Raw genomic sequence first — 14,839 nt, forward strand, 5'->3', positions numbered from 1 at the left:
CCAGTCCACAAGCTCAAGGTACCAGGAAGCCATCTGGTCTGGCTGCCTGAGTATTCCATCAGTGTAGGGAAGTCCCTAGATGGCTTATTGCTGGTATGGTGGCTCTGACTCCTCACCCCTCTCTGCCCCCTGACATAGGTGGCATGGCTGGGTGCCATTGCATCCAGCTGAACCCTGGCTGCTGGAGCTGTCCCTATTGACTTTGGGCAGCCAACACAATTTAGAGCAGCCCCAAGAGTACTCTAAGATGTGCCTTTGGACCAGACTGACAATTTAAGGATTGGGGTGGTTTAAATCCTCTGTTAACTACTCTCTCCTGAACAGCACTGTGTACAGAAGGGTCAAACTCCAGGATCTGGTCCATTGACTTTATATTTTGATGAGTATCAAGATTTATAGTCCCTCTAGGTCAGTGGTCTCCAAACTTTTTGGTTCGCACACCCCCAGGGTGAAGACCGGAAGACCTGCCGCAGACACGCCGCCAGAGGGGAACACCAGCCGTGGACGTGCAGAGCTGCTGCCAAAGAAAAAGAATGGCGAGGTGCCATCTGGCGGTGCTCCTGCTGCCGCGCACCCCCTGGGATCATCTCAAGGGTGCGTGCATCCCAGTTTGGAGACCACTGCTCTAGGTAGTCACTGACCCTCAGCACAAGGTCCAGTCTTTTCCCCTGTGGTCAATGAACCCTGAAGCTTACTTCAGTGGAAGTCAATATTTATTCTTCTTAATCATTTGTATTTATTGGTACTAAAATAAACGAAAGCAGAACAAAGTAGTTGCCTTGTTCCACTGATTTTGTTGGGCACAGCTTTGTTCAGAGCTGAATCACATGATCAGACTTTCCAACACTGTTTGGGCAGTTGATAGCCAGAAGAGCTGACACTAGCCAAGGGAAAACTGCATGTCACACCAGGAGGGATGCTGACCTTGCTGGTTAAATTCCTTGAAGTGGTTTCGCATGTATCTGCGTTTTTACCTATTCCAGTCACTTCCTCCTCTCCCTGTGAAGAGCTTATGAATCTATGTGGGAAACACATGCTCATCCGTTTGGAGCCCATCAAAACATTATCATCTCAGCAGTGGGCTGAGTGACTTTTAAAAATCTCTCTGATTCATCCAACATGTGGAAAAACTGGGTCAGGAGCCAAAGAAGTGATGCTAAGAAAGAAGGTGAAGTCGCAAGATGCCTTTCACTTATATGGAGCTTTTGTGGACTTGCACGGGCAAGTCACAGCCTGGCATCATTTATGTCTGGTTTGAGACAATATTGATATTGGTAAAAGATAAGTAATGTAATAAAAGATGTCAGTTTGTCAAATGACTTCCCAGACCTGCAGTGCCAGCTGCATTCACTGAGTATGTAGGTGCCCGGGTTCTGTATCTGAAGTTCAGAGAATTATTTGTAGGACTAAACTCAGGGCTCATCAGTGGAGTTTACACCAGGAATGAATCTGGCCTGGATTTGTTATTGTGGGCCTAGAAATCCTAAAGGAACCTTTTCTTTCCTGTGCCCTCACTTTGTCCTGCTCCAGGCCAGGAAGCTTCTGCCCTAGAATGTCAAGGTAGCTAAGGGGATATCCCCTGACCATTTTTGGTTATGATTTCCCATCCTCCTCTTCCACTTTATTTCTCTGTGTTTTCTTTAGGGTCAGGAAGGCCTCTTCCTAGATCACAGTGACAGCAAGCTGCGGGGGGGAAGGGGGAGGGGGGGTTCACCTTCCTGTGGAGTACCGAGCCGGGCTCATGCTCACCTATAAGACTCAAGTTGGTGTATTACATACATCTCAGGGTGAGAGAGTTGGGGCATAGGTGAATCTTGGTTCTTCCCATCTTTGTCTATATCTCCAGTTGTTGTGGGCAAGATGATTCATTCCTTGGGCCAGTGCCAAAACCTGGCAGCTGGGGGTGCTTTCTGTGGGACTTCCTATCCCTCTGCAGATTTTGCAGGGGCTTAGAGATTGATCAGTGCAGCACATGGGAACTGGTGGGATTTCTGTGGTTAGAAGCTGGAAGTAAAAGCTGAGGTGGTTTGAAGACTAGGCCAGCCTTGAAATAGGGAAGAATGGAAGGTAAGAGGAACCAAAACTGACCCTCAGAGGAACAATAGTAGGCTCTAGGGAGAAGTGAAAACAGCTGTGATTACTAAAAGCAGTGATGTGAAACCGTGGGAGGGCTATTTGTGTTTCTTTCACTTCACTGTCTGGGCAGCTTTTCTTGGTTCTGACCCTTTCGTGCAGCCTTAGCTACAAATTCTTTCCTGCCCTGGGCTGGGTCATTGATGTCAGTGTATCTTACTCCCTCTAAATGTGGAGCCTGCAAAAGGCATGGAGGGGTATGGCCCACTTCTGGAAATGGGGGAGGGAATTCTACCACCAGATTGGCACCACTAATCTGGCCAGTCAAAAACCTTGAGAGGGCTGGCTGGGGTAGGAAGGGAAGGCTCTTCTCTGCCAAGCCCCTGGGCTTTGGAATTCTCCCCGTCAGTATACGTTCAATAGCATCTTCCAGGGCCAGCATTATTTCAAATGCAGTTGTAGGTGGTGGTCTGAGTCTGTTGTATGGAGTGTGATGTTGTGCACTGAACATTTCCTTCCCACTCTGGGATGTATCTGGGCATGCTCTGGTGGTTTATCTTTCGGGTTTTTTGTTAAGGTACTCAGAGGTGACCCTCAGTGCTGTTCCAGGCATGACAATCTCTAGGCAAATTTGGTGTGGGGGAGGGGGTGCTTGGAGGGGCGGAAAATAGCACTTGTTTTTTAAAGACGCTGAATTGAGCTGCCCGAGCAGGAGAGTTGGGATATTCCATGCGGCTGAGGCTTGTTTCTAGTTCTACCCACGCATATTCTTGCAAGGCTATTAAATAATAAGCAATGCCTCATTGGAACCATCAAACATTCCAAAGCGCACGCCTGTTGTTGGTTATTTCACTTTCCCACTGGTCCTTTTTGCTGACAGATTCTAGAAACTTTCCCAGTTGGACCCTTCACCTGTCCCTGATGATGTGTGGGAAAACCCTCCTTCCCTTCCCCACGCAGCCTCTCTGGCAACATCCTTTCTCACCAAGGGGCTAGGTTTTGCTCCTAATGCAGGACAGGGTTAACTCCTTATTTCACCTGAGTGTGGAGTGGGCATGGTGGGTTTTCTTCACTTGGCACTGTATAAAGGGAAGGTGCCAGGCTCTGCTTGTGAGTCAGACCACAGCACTCACCAAACATTTTACAAACAGAGAATGCTGTTCTGAAGAGGAAAGTTTGAGGTCCTTTGTTTTTTGGCGCTCTGAGAAAATTTGTGCCAAGCCAAACTGTTGATGTTGGTTGTTCGCTTGTTTCTGCGCTCACTGCATTTTTTTTTTTGGCTGCTAATTTGCTTTGCATAAATTACCTTTCTTCTGTTCCTTTTAGAGTGGACTTGTAATTGCACTTTAAAAGGGGAATGATCTGCTTGGTGGTGCTGCCTTTTTAAAGCTTGGCCTTCCCCTGTGCTCAGATGGGCTCAATTCTCAGTTACTCCGTCCCTGCCCTTGTGGCAGAGACAGGTTGAGGTATAGGTAGTGTTATTCTGGGGCTGTGTAAGGCCCTACCTTGCCTCAGGTGTAAGTTAGAGCAGCCAGAAGTAGCTCTAATTTACACTTTGTTTCCCAGGACCCCCTGATGCCTTGGGAAGCAGAGAATACCCATAGTGCAGTGTACGTTGGCCAGGCTCCTGATGCAGTCTATGCTTGGGACTGGGTTAGGAGTAGAGCTCATGTAGAGCCCTTACGCCAGCTGTACACCCAGCGGGGAGGCCCCCTGCATTAGGGATATTTTCAGGTGGCTATTTATGTACATTTAAGCCATCTTTACACTGTCAAAGTGGCCTAAATGTAACTGAGAATGAGGGCCAATGTCTATTTCTGCAAATCTCATCCTGTGTGTGAGGGCGTCTGTGGATATGCCATGCAATTGCTTCTTAACGGTGATCTGTAAAGCACAGGAATTTTTAAGTATGGTCCCTTTTTATTTATTTATTAGGGCTGTCAATTAATTGCAGTTAACTCACATGATTAACTAAAAAAAATTAATCGCAATTAATTACAGTTTTAATCACACTGTTCAACAATAGAATACCAATTAAAATGTATTAAATATTTTTGGATGTTTTTCTACATTTTCAAATATATTGGTTTCAATTACAACACAGAATACAAAGTGCACAGTGCTCACTTTATATTACTTTTGATTACAAATATTTGCTCTGTAAAAATCACAGACAAAAGAAATAGTATTTTTCAATTCACCTCATACAAGTACTGTAGGGCAATCTCTTTATCGAAAGTGAAACTTACAAATGTAGATTTTTTTTTTGTTATATAACTGCACTTCATAACAAAACAATGTAAAACAAGTCCACTCAGTTCTACTTCTTGTTCAGCTAATCGCTAAGACAAGCAAGTTTGTTTACATTTATGGGAGATAATGCTGCCCGCTTCTTATTTACAATGCCACCTGACAATGAGAACAGGCATTCTCATGGCACTTTTGTATCCGGCATTGCAAAGTATTTGTGTGCCAGATACGCTAAACATTCATATGCCTCTTTATGTTTTGGCCACTATTCCAGAGGACATGCTTCCATAAGGATGGTGCTCGTTAAAAGAATGCATTAATTAAATTTGTGACTGAACTCCTCGGAGGAGAATTGTATGTCTCCTGCCCCATGGTTTTACTCACATTCTGCCATATATTTTGTATTATGGTAGTCTCGGATGATGACCCAGCATATGTTGTTTGATTTAAGAACATTTTCACGATAGATTTCACAAAACACAAAGAAGGTTCCAATATCAGATTTATAAAGATAGCTATAGTACTCAACCCAAGGTTTAAGAATCTGAAGTGCCTTCCAAAATCTGAGAGGGACAAGGTGTGGAGCATGCTTTCAGAAGTCTCAAAAGAGCAACACTCTGATGAGGAAACTACAGAACCTGAACCACCAAAAAAGAAAATCAACCTTCTGCTGGTGGCATCTGACTCAGATAATGAAAATGAACATGCGTCAGTCTGCATTGCTTTGGATCATTATCGAGCAGAACCTGTCATCAGCATGGATGCATGTCCTCTGGAATGGTGATTGAAGCATGAAGGGACATATAATCTTTAGTGCATCTGGCACATAAATATCTTGTGACGTCGGCTACAACAGTGCCGTGCAAACACCAGTTCTCACTTTCAGGTGACATTGTAAACAAGAAGTGGGCAGCATTATCTCCTGCAAAGGTAAAAAAACTTGTTTGTCTGAGCGATTGGCTGAACAAGAAGTAGGACTGAGTGGACTTGTAGGCTCTACAGTTTTACATTGTTCTGGTTTTGAATGCAGTAATTTTTGTACATAATTCTACATTTGTAAGTTCAACTTTCATGATAAAGAGATTGCACTACAGTATTTGTATTAGGTGAATTGAAAAATACTATTTATTTTGTTCTTTTACAGTGCAAATATTTGTAATAAAAATAAATATAAAGTGAGCACTGTACACTTAGTATTCTGAGTTGTAATTGAAATCAATATATTTGAAAATGTAGAAGACATCCAAAAATATTTAAATAAATGGTATTCTATTATTGTTTAACAGCACAATTAATTGTGATTAATTTTTTTAATTGCTTGACAGCCCTATTAATTATTTATTATTATTATTTTATTTATTATTGCTTTTTTAATTTCTAAAGGAGGCCAAAAGGGTTTCTTTATCACTTTTTAGCTTCTTCTGATAATAGCTCATCTTAATTAATTATCTTCTTAGAGTTGGTATGGCAACTTCCACCTTTTCATCTTCTCTGTATGTGTATATATCGTCTTACTATATGTTCCATTCTATGCACCTGATGAAGTGGGTTTTAGCCCATGAAAGCTTATGCTCAAATAAATCGGTTAGTCCCTAAGGTGCCACAAGAACTCCTGTTCTTTTTTTAAATCAGAAATTCAGATCTTGTCTCCCATTTTTCCTGAAAAACTCTATGGGCAACTGGAGAGTTGATAAGATTCTGACACCAGAGATCCCAAGCCAGGAAAATCTGACTAACTAAAAGAGAAAAGGATTTTTAGCTAGTTTGTTGAAAACTCTTGCTTGTTTTTGTGTTAGCTTTTGAGCTAGGCATTTCAGCTAAATAAGTGCTATCTTTGTTAAAGATTAAACACTACAGCCAGTCCATTAAAGATTCAGAACTCCCAGTTCACATCTGAGAAAGTTTCTAATGAGTTCTTAGATGCATAAAGAAAATTTCTTAAAGGGCCCAATTAAAAACGATCAGTTAAACTAATTAATGGATTTACTTGTAAATTCTCCAGAAAAATCATTCTATGCTCACAGAATAAGTTTGGAAAGGATACATAACGAGAGGTAAGCAGGCACATTCTCCATGAGTGTAAACGGGTGCCACTCCATTGACTTCAATGGAGTTTCACGCATTTACAACAGCAGATAATTTAGCCCAAAATATTTCCTAGAGCAAAGCTTTTTGTAAAACATCCACTCTTGATTTAAAAATTGTCAGTGATGGAGATCCACCATGAAGCTGAATAAGTTGTTCCAATTGTTAATTACTTTCACTATTAAAAATGTATGCCTTATTTCCAATCTGAATTTATCTAGCTCTAACTTCCAGCCATTGGATCGTGTTCTACCTTTCTCTGCTAGATTGCAGAACCATTATTAAATATTCATTCCCTTGTAGGTACTTTTTGACGGTAATCAAGTCACCCCTTAATCTTCTCTTTGAAATGAAACTCATCCCAGCCTGGCCACCTTCCCCTCGCAACAAAGGCCTGAGTGGTCCGTTTCTATTCAGCTAAGCACTTAAGCACCTCGCTATGTGTCTGAAGTGAATGATGATTCAAGATTGTTGAATAACAGGCTCAACTGGAATTATTTAATCAAGGATTATCAATCAGAGATTAGTACAGCACTGTACAGAATACAGAAAGAATAGATACATTACCACCCTGGATGTAAGGTAAAGAGCTGGCTCTGTTTCTCTTCTTCACTGTAACTGGTGGGATGCGCAGTTTCGTTCCCCAACTAAGTTCCAAAACTTCTGTCATTATATAGGGTTTTTAGACAGAGACCCTCTTTGCCAAAAGTATTCTCCCAGAACCATATGCTCTGATGACATTTAATATCTTTCAGTGTGTCCTCTTTCCTCCATACTCATTCTTCCCTGTTGATTCCCCAATAGGAAACATTATATATATAAAGGGGATGGTTTCCATGAACATCTGGAATTTTATAGACATGGAGGCACCAAAGATTATTAGATACAGCCTAACACATAGAATTCCTGAATAGGGTTACTTGTCGGTTAAAGGCTAGTCTTCTGGGCCTTAGAATTTAAACATTCTTTTTGTTAATGTCATAAAGATTCTAAAGAATATAGTTAATACATAAATGAGTCAAATATACAGAAAGAAAATGACCAAAAGGGTTTATACTTCCTAACAGGTACTAACAACATGACGTAAACCCATTCGCTTCTATGGGACTTAAGTATATGCTTTGTTTAAGCATGTGCTAAAGTGCTTTGCTGAATATGGATTGGATTAAGTGCACGCTTTGCTGAACTGGGTCCTGAGCCAGCAGAGAGCTTATGCAACATCCTGTGAAGTTGATGACAAAGTCAGGCTCTGTCAGACCAACTAGGAAAATGAGTAATTATAACGAATGGGACAAGGAACACCCAATAAAGTGGAACTACTCGGGGGGGATATCCTTTAGCTTCTTCTAGGACCCAGGGCATGGGGACAGATTCATCCCTTGTGTAACTGCACTGAAGTCAGTGTAGTTACACCAGAGATGAGTTTGTCCCCTGGTTTAGGTTCTGGCATATAGAGTAACTGACCATCTTTTGAGTGAATGTAGTGTCGGATCCAATGTCTGTTGAAATCACTGGGAGCCTTTCTGTTGAAATCACTGGGAGCCTTTCCACTGACATCAATGGGCATCGGCTCAAGCTCTTAGTGCTGCCGAGGGGTGCTGGACTGACAGGCACAGAGAGAGAATATAGCTCGGGTGGAAGCAATACAGGCTTCCCCCTACAACCCATCAGTTTCTAGCCTTGATCTGGAAGGAACCATCTCTTGGGTGGGAGGGGAGGATTTGGTTTTTCTTTGGCTTCTCCATTGAACCTGCCAACTATTGTCCACTTTAGAAGGGACCATTATGATCATTTGTCTGACCTCCTACATAACACAGGTCAGGAAACCTCACCCAGTAATTCCTGCATCAAGCCTATGACTTCTAATTGAGCTAGACAGACACCCAGTCTTAATTTACAGTTTAGGGTAGTGTGTTTGTGATGGCGTTGGGGCTTATTTGGCCTAATCTTTTTCTAAGTGCCAGTTTAATGATCTGCTCCTGCGTGCTTGAAAATAACACCACTGCTTGGGCCAGAAACCAGATGTGGGTTTTGGACCGTGGATACCACTCTCAAGTTTGCCTCACTCTCCGTGTGCCATGAAGCCACTACATGCCTTGGAATGGCTCACGTGGGCTCAGAAGCTAATGATTGTTCCCAGCTGTTTCAGGGAATTATTTGCAGCCTGGTCATGTGTCAGCCCTCTAATTACACATACACGCGCTGCCTGGCAGGGACATGGTGACAATTAGGCCTGGAGAGTTGGCGAGCCACCCAGCCTTGTGAACATGCCATTGTTCTCCCAAAAGAATTCCCCCCTCAGTTCGCTTCATCAGAAGGGAAAACAACTTGTTCCTCCTGTTTCATCATCTATTAACCCTTCTCACAGCAACCAACTCAGCCAGCCATGGCCCTGGTCCATGGCAGCTATAGAAGCATTTGTTTAAAACCAGCAAAATAAGGGTCAATGTGTTTTTTACCTCTGTTGGCTCAAGGCAGTTTGGCCCTAGGCTCCAGTAAGGAGTAAAGGGAGCTACGAGAACAAGGAGTAGAGAGAGCTGAATGATCCTTGATACAACAAGGCCATAAGCTAAAGTTTCACACGGAAGACAAAGAGGTTTCTGTTAAAGTCCTTATCATTAGCGTCTACATTGGATAAGACACTCCTCTGTTTGTCTACGCCAATGACAACCCCCTCCCCCACCCCACTCCCCAAAGGAATGGGCCTTCTTGCTAGCTGCCTGAATAACTTCTGACTTCTGTTCCAGCTCATGAGTTAAAACAGTTGTTTGCTCCCTGGAGTCTCTATAATCATTTTTTAGATTGCTTTAGCAGCTTGGGAAAGGCACCACATTGACAACCCTGGAGACTGGAGCCCTCCCTCTGTCCCAGGTACAGCACATGAGCATCAGTGGAAGCTTTCATGCCTCCTGGCTCAATGGCTCAATCCTGAGGAAGAAGGACCCAACTCTGGGGGTTGAGAAGGGAGTTCATTCCCCATGTCCTTTAAATCCTTGGCCTCTCTACAGAGCCTGCCATTAGGAGAGCCTGGTGGTGCCAACTATAATGTCCACTAGAACTGGGTTGAAACTAGGGTGATCAGATGTCCCAATTTTATAGGGACGGTCATGATATTTCTGGGCTATGTCTTATACAGGCACCTATTACCCCTCACCAGTGGTGAGCTGGAGCCGGTTCGCACCTGTTCACTAGAACCGGTTGTTAAATTTAGAAGCCCTTTTAGAACCAGTTGTTCCACGAGGGACATCCGGTTCTAAAAGGGCTTCTAAATGTAACTGGCCAAAAGTGGCGCCTTAGGTGCCAACTCCACGGGTGCTCCAGCCCTGGAGCACCCAAGGCGAAAATTTGATGGGTGCAGAGCACCCAGCGGCAGCTCGCCGCTCCACCCCTAGCCCCAGCTCACCTCTGCTCCGCCTCCACCTCCTCCCCTGAACGCGCCGCCCCACTCTGCTTCTCTGCACCCCCCCGCCCCGGCTTCCCACGAATCAGCTGTTCGCGTGGGAAGCCGGGGCAGGCTGAGAAGCAAGCGGCGGCTTCCCGCTCAGGCCCAGGGATGCGGAGGTGAGCTTGGGCGTGGGGGTGGGGGAAGCGCGAGGAGGGCCGCCGGTGCCGCAGCAGGTAACCCAGGGGCAGGGGGGGGGTATGCGCAGGGGAACCGCTCCCCGCCCCAGCTCACCTCCGCCACCCTCGGCCTGAGCGGGAAGCTGTGGCCTGCTTCTCAGCCCTCCCCGGCTTCCCGCCGAACAGCTGATTCGTGGGAAGCCGGGGTGTGTGTGCAGAGAAGCAGAGTGGGGCGGCACGTTCAGGGAAGGAGGTGGAGGTGGAGCGGAGGTGAGCTGGGGCCGGGCGCGGGGTGGGGAGCTGCCGGTGGGTGCTCTGCACCCACCAATTTTCCCCGTGGGTGCTCCAGCCCCGGAGCACCCAGGGAGTCGCAGCCTAAGGCGCCACTTTTGATGTGATCAATGGGGGAGTGGTCGCTCCCCCTGCTCCCCCCCTAGCTACCCTCCCCCACCCCTAGGAGCCAGAGGAATGCTGGATGTTTCCTGGGAGTTGCCCCAGCTAAGCACCGCCGGGACTCCCACCTCGGCCCCCGGCAAGTGCCTCTGGCTCTTAGGGGTGGGGTGAGCACCCACTACGGTGGCCCACGAGACCCTCCTGCCCGGTTCTGGGGGCAGTCAGGGGAGGAGGGTGGATGGGGCAGGGGTCCTGGGGGGGGGCATCAAGGAACGTGGGGGGGTTGGATGGGGCAGGAGTCCCGGGGGGCGGGGGTGGACAACGACCCCTCGTGGGGTGAGGAGGGAACCCATTGTTAAGATTTTGGCAGCTCATCACTGCCCCTCACCCCCGTCCCGATTGTTCACACTTGCTATCTGGTCACCCTAGTTGAAACCAACAGCTTGTTGCATAGGAACATAGGAATTGTCAGACTGGATCAGACCTATGGTCCATCTAGTTCAGTTTTCTGTTGTGGCCAGCACCAACTGCTTCCTACATTACTACTGCCTAGCCAGTTATTCCCCATTTTGTAGGGGATTTGTCGACAAAAATTATGTCGACATTCAAAAAGCGATATAATAAAAATCGGTATTGAATGTTCATACTTGCTCCCTCTGTCAGCAGAGCGCATCCACAGTTGAGGCACTATCATCGACAGTGTGAGCAATGCACTGTAGGTACCTATTCCACAGTCCACCTCGACACCTTCTGTCAGTAGGTCTTGTGGGAAGGTGGAGCAGATCACGGCGCATCTTGGGACCGGGCTCAATGTCCCATGATGCATTGTTTTCTGTCCCAGCACTCCTTGGGCTTTCAGCTTTCTTTCACGGCAGTTTTCAACAGCCCTTGTTTGCTGTGCAGCCCGGCATCTTTGTGAGAAGGGATGGATCCCACACTGCTCTCCTGTGCTTTGATAACTGTCATTAAGACATTGCGGATGGTCGTGCAGTTAATCACGAAGTTCCTAACTGAAGAAAGAAAAGGAGGACTTGTGGCACCTTAGAGACTAACAAATTTATTTGAGCATAAGAAGATTCCCAGTTGACTGACATGCTGTGTGATATGGATAGGAGCAACTTTAGATTGCTTTCAGCATTCACAGAACAGCTGCAGATGGTGGACCATTGTTTCTGGGCTTGGGAAACAAGCACTGAATGGTGGGATCGTATCGTCATGCAGGTCTGGGATGACGAACATTGGCTACAGAACTTTCAGAGGCGGAAAGCCATCTTCCTGGAACTGTGTGCGGAGCTTGCCCTAGCTCTATGGCACAAGGACACAAGAAGGAGAGCTGTCCTATCAGTAGAGAAGCACATGGCAATCGTTGTGTGGAAGCTGGTGACTTCAGACTCCTACCAGTCGGCTGTGAATCAATTTGGAGTCGGGAAGTCGATCATTGGGGCTGCATTAATGTAAGTGTGCAGGGCAATAAATCGCATTCTGCTACGAAGGACTGTGACTCTGGGTAATGTGTGTGAAATAGTGGATGGCTTTGCAGAAATGGGTTTCCCTAACTGGAGGGGCGATAGATGGCACATATATTCCAATTTTGGCACCAGACCACCTTGCAATGGTGTTCATCGATAGGAAGGGGTACTTCTCCATGGTGTTGCAGGTGCTTGTGGATCACCGTGGGCATTTCACTGACATCAACGCGGGATGGTCTGGGAAAGTGCATGACACACGCATCTTCAGGAACCCTGGCCTGTATAGAAAGCTACAAACGCGGACTTTCTTTGCAGACCAGAAGATTACAGTGGGGGATGTTGAAATGCGCATAGTGATCCTGGGAGATCCGGTGTACCCCTTACAGCCATGGCTCATGAAACCTTACACGGGAAACCTGGACAGCAGTAAGGAGTGGTTCAACAACAAGCTGAGTAGGTGCTGGATGACAGTGGAATGTGCCTTTTGCAGATTAAAGGCATGCTGGCGATGCCTTCATGGCAGGTTAGACCTCAATGAGGATACTACTGCCATGGTCATAGCCATGTGCTGTACATTGCATAATCTTTGTGAAGCTAAGGGTGAAAGGTTTGCTCAGTGTGGGAGTGTTGAGGCAGACCGCTTGGCTGCTGATTTTGAGCAGCCAGATACCAGGGCTATCAGAGGGACCCAACAGGGGACAATTTGAATCAGGAGGCTGTGAGGCAACACTTTGAAAATGAGAACCAGTAACCTATATCTCTATGATTGGTGCTGCAATGTTACATTACACGTAGTTTTCCTAGGAAGCAATGGTGAAATCTGGGGCCTTACATTCCTGTACGCAAATGATTAAGCTGCCTGTGTATGTATTAGTAGTGCCTGCTATCTCAGTTTGTAGGAAACAAATAAAGATGAGTTACCATTAAAATACTTTGCTTTTATTGCACAAGAAGCAACACACACAGGGGTGGCAGGTTTGTAGAAATTTTGGTGGTGCCCAGAACCCTCCCCCACCCAAACTCCACCTCCCCCCCCAAAACTTCTCCCCCTACCTGCCCAAGGTTCTGGGAGGGAGTTTGGGTGGGGGAGGAGGTCTGGGGTGCCAGCCCTGGGCTGGGGCAGGGGATTGGGATGCAGGAGGGGTGCAGGGTTCAGGCTTTGGGAGGGAGTTTGGGGATGGGAGGGGGTGTGGAGGGAGGGGGCAGGCTTTGGGAGGGAGTTTGGAGGAGGCAGGAGGTGCAGGGATGGGGCTGGGTTTGGGGTGTGGCTGGGGATGAGAGGTTTGGGGTGTGGGAGAGGTTCAAGGCTAGGGCAGAGGGTAGGAGTATGGGGGGTGAGGGCTCTGTCTGGGAATGGGGGGTTTGGGGTGTTGGAGAGGCTCAGGGCTAGGGCAGAGAGTTAGGGTGTGGGGGATGAGGGCTGTGGCTGGGACTGAGGATAACATGTTTGGGGTGTGGAAGGGGTTCAGGGCTAGGGCAGAGGGTTGGGGTGCAGGGGGTGAGGGCTCTGTCTGGGGCTGGAGATGAGGGGTTTGGGGTGTTGGAGAGGCTCAGGGCTGGGGCAGAAGGTTGGGGTGCTGGAGGGGTCAGGGCTCTGGCTGGGGGTGTGGGCTCTGGGGTGGGGCAGGGCTGGGGATGAGTTTGGGGTGCAGGCAGGCTGCCCCGGGAATGGGGCCAGAGAGGAGGACTCCCCTCAGCCCTCTCCCGCCGGCAGCAGTGAACTCTGGGAGAGGGGCCTCTTCCCCCTTCTCCCCCAGCAGCACACTCACCCCCACCACTGTCACTGCACGTGCTCCTAGGGCCCCTCTCAGGTCCAGAAAGCCTCCTCGTCTCCCTTGTGGTGGATACCGGGGGTGGGGGCTGCCATCACATGTGCGCCTCCTCCCCTGCTGCTGCCCCTCACTGTAGCCTCACTGGGGGAGGCTGGGGGACACTCAGGGGAGGTGCGGGGGGGCAGCAGGTGGGGCTGGGGAGGAGACCTGGCCCCAAGCATTGGTGGAGCCGGGCCCCATGGCCCTGAATATTGCTGGAGCCCAGGCACCATGAGTGTATATAACTCGCTGCCTGTTGTGTCTGGGCTGAGGTGAACTTTTCAAGACTGAGTTACATGGTTTTGCTTGGTTTCCTAATGAAATATAGCAGCTGGTCACATGACAGGGTCTTTTGCCCCACTCCCAGAATCCACTGACCCTCGGGTCACCCAGAGAAGTGAACAAAAGGTGCCAATTTCATTTTGATTTTCAACTCTGGCCACGTGGGTTCAGACAAACCTGTGACTCAAAATGAAACTCTATGTGAATAGAACCTGTAGGAGCCAGGGATGTGCGCAAGACACTCCCTAAGTCAGTGATACCTGTGACATCTCCTAGGTGTAATACTTCCAACCCAGCCACCCCGCCAAAAGAAATCCATCAATCCCATATTCTTGCCTCTGCCCCCGAAAACATATCCATCCTTTAATCACCTGCCGACCCAGTGCCTCTCAATCCACCGTGCTTTCCCCTTCTCAGCACCACTTCGAGGTTCCTCAAGGTGGCTTCCCTTCCAGGCCCCTATTCCACACAGCAGCAGTAGTAATGGCAGGTGGGTTTTCTGTCTGGCTGTAGGGTAGCTGGCTAGCTACGGGGTAGCCTGCTTTCACACTGTGCTGGATGGTAGGTTGGGGAATGGGTTCCTTTATTGCCTGGGGTGGGTTGCTGTGGTGGGAATGGGTTTGGCTGGGAGGAGCAGTCCCTGTGGCTGGTGGGAAGATAATATCCCTTGGCTGGTGGTGGAATGCAGGACAGGGATGGGTTATCACAGAATATCAGGGTTGGAAGGGACCTCAAGAGATCATCTTGTCTAACCCCCTGCTCAAAGCAGGACCAATCCTCAATTTTTGCCCCAGATCCCTAAATGGCCCCCTTAAGGATTGAACTCACAACCTTGGGTTTAGCAGGCCAGTGCTCAAACCACTGAGCTATTCCTCTCCCCGACCTGCGCTGTGGATCCTGGAAGAGAGAAGGCAG

Source organism: Lepidochelys kempii, chromosome 10 (genome assembly GCF_965140285.1).
Source record: "Lepidochelys kempii isolate rLepKem1 chromosome 10, rLepKem1.hap1, whole genome shotgun sequence".
Classification (NCBI taxonomy): domain Eukaryota; kingdom Metazoa; phylum Chordata; order Testudines; family Cheloniidae; genus Lepidochelys; species Lepidochelys kempii.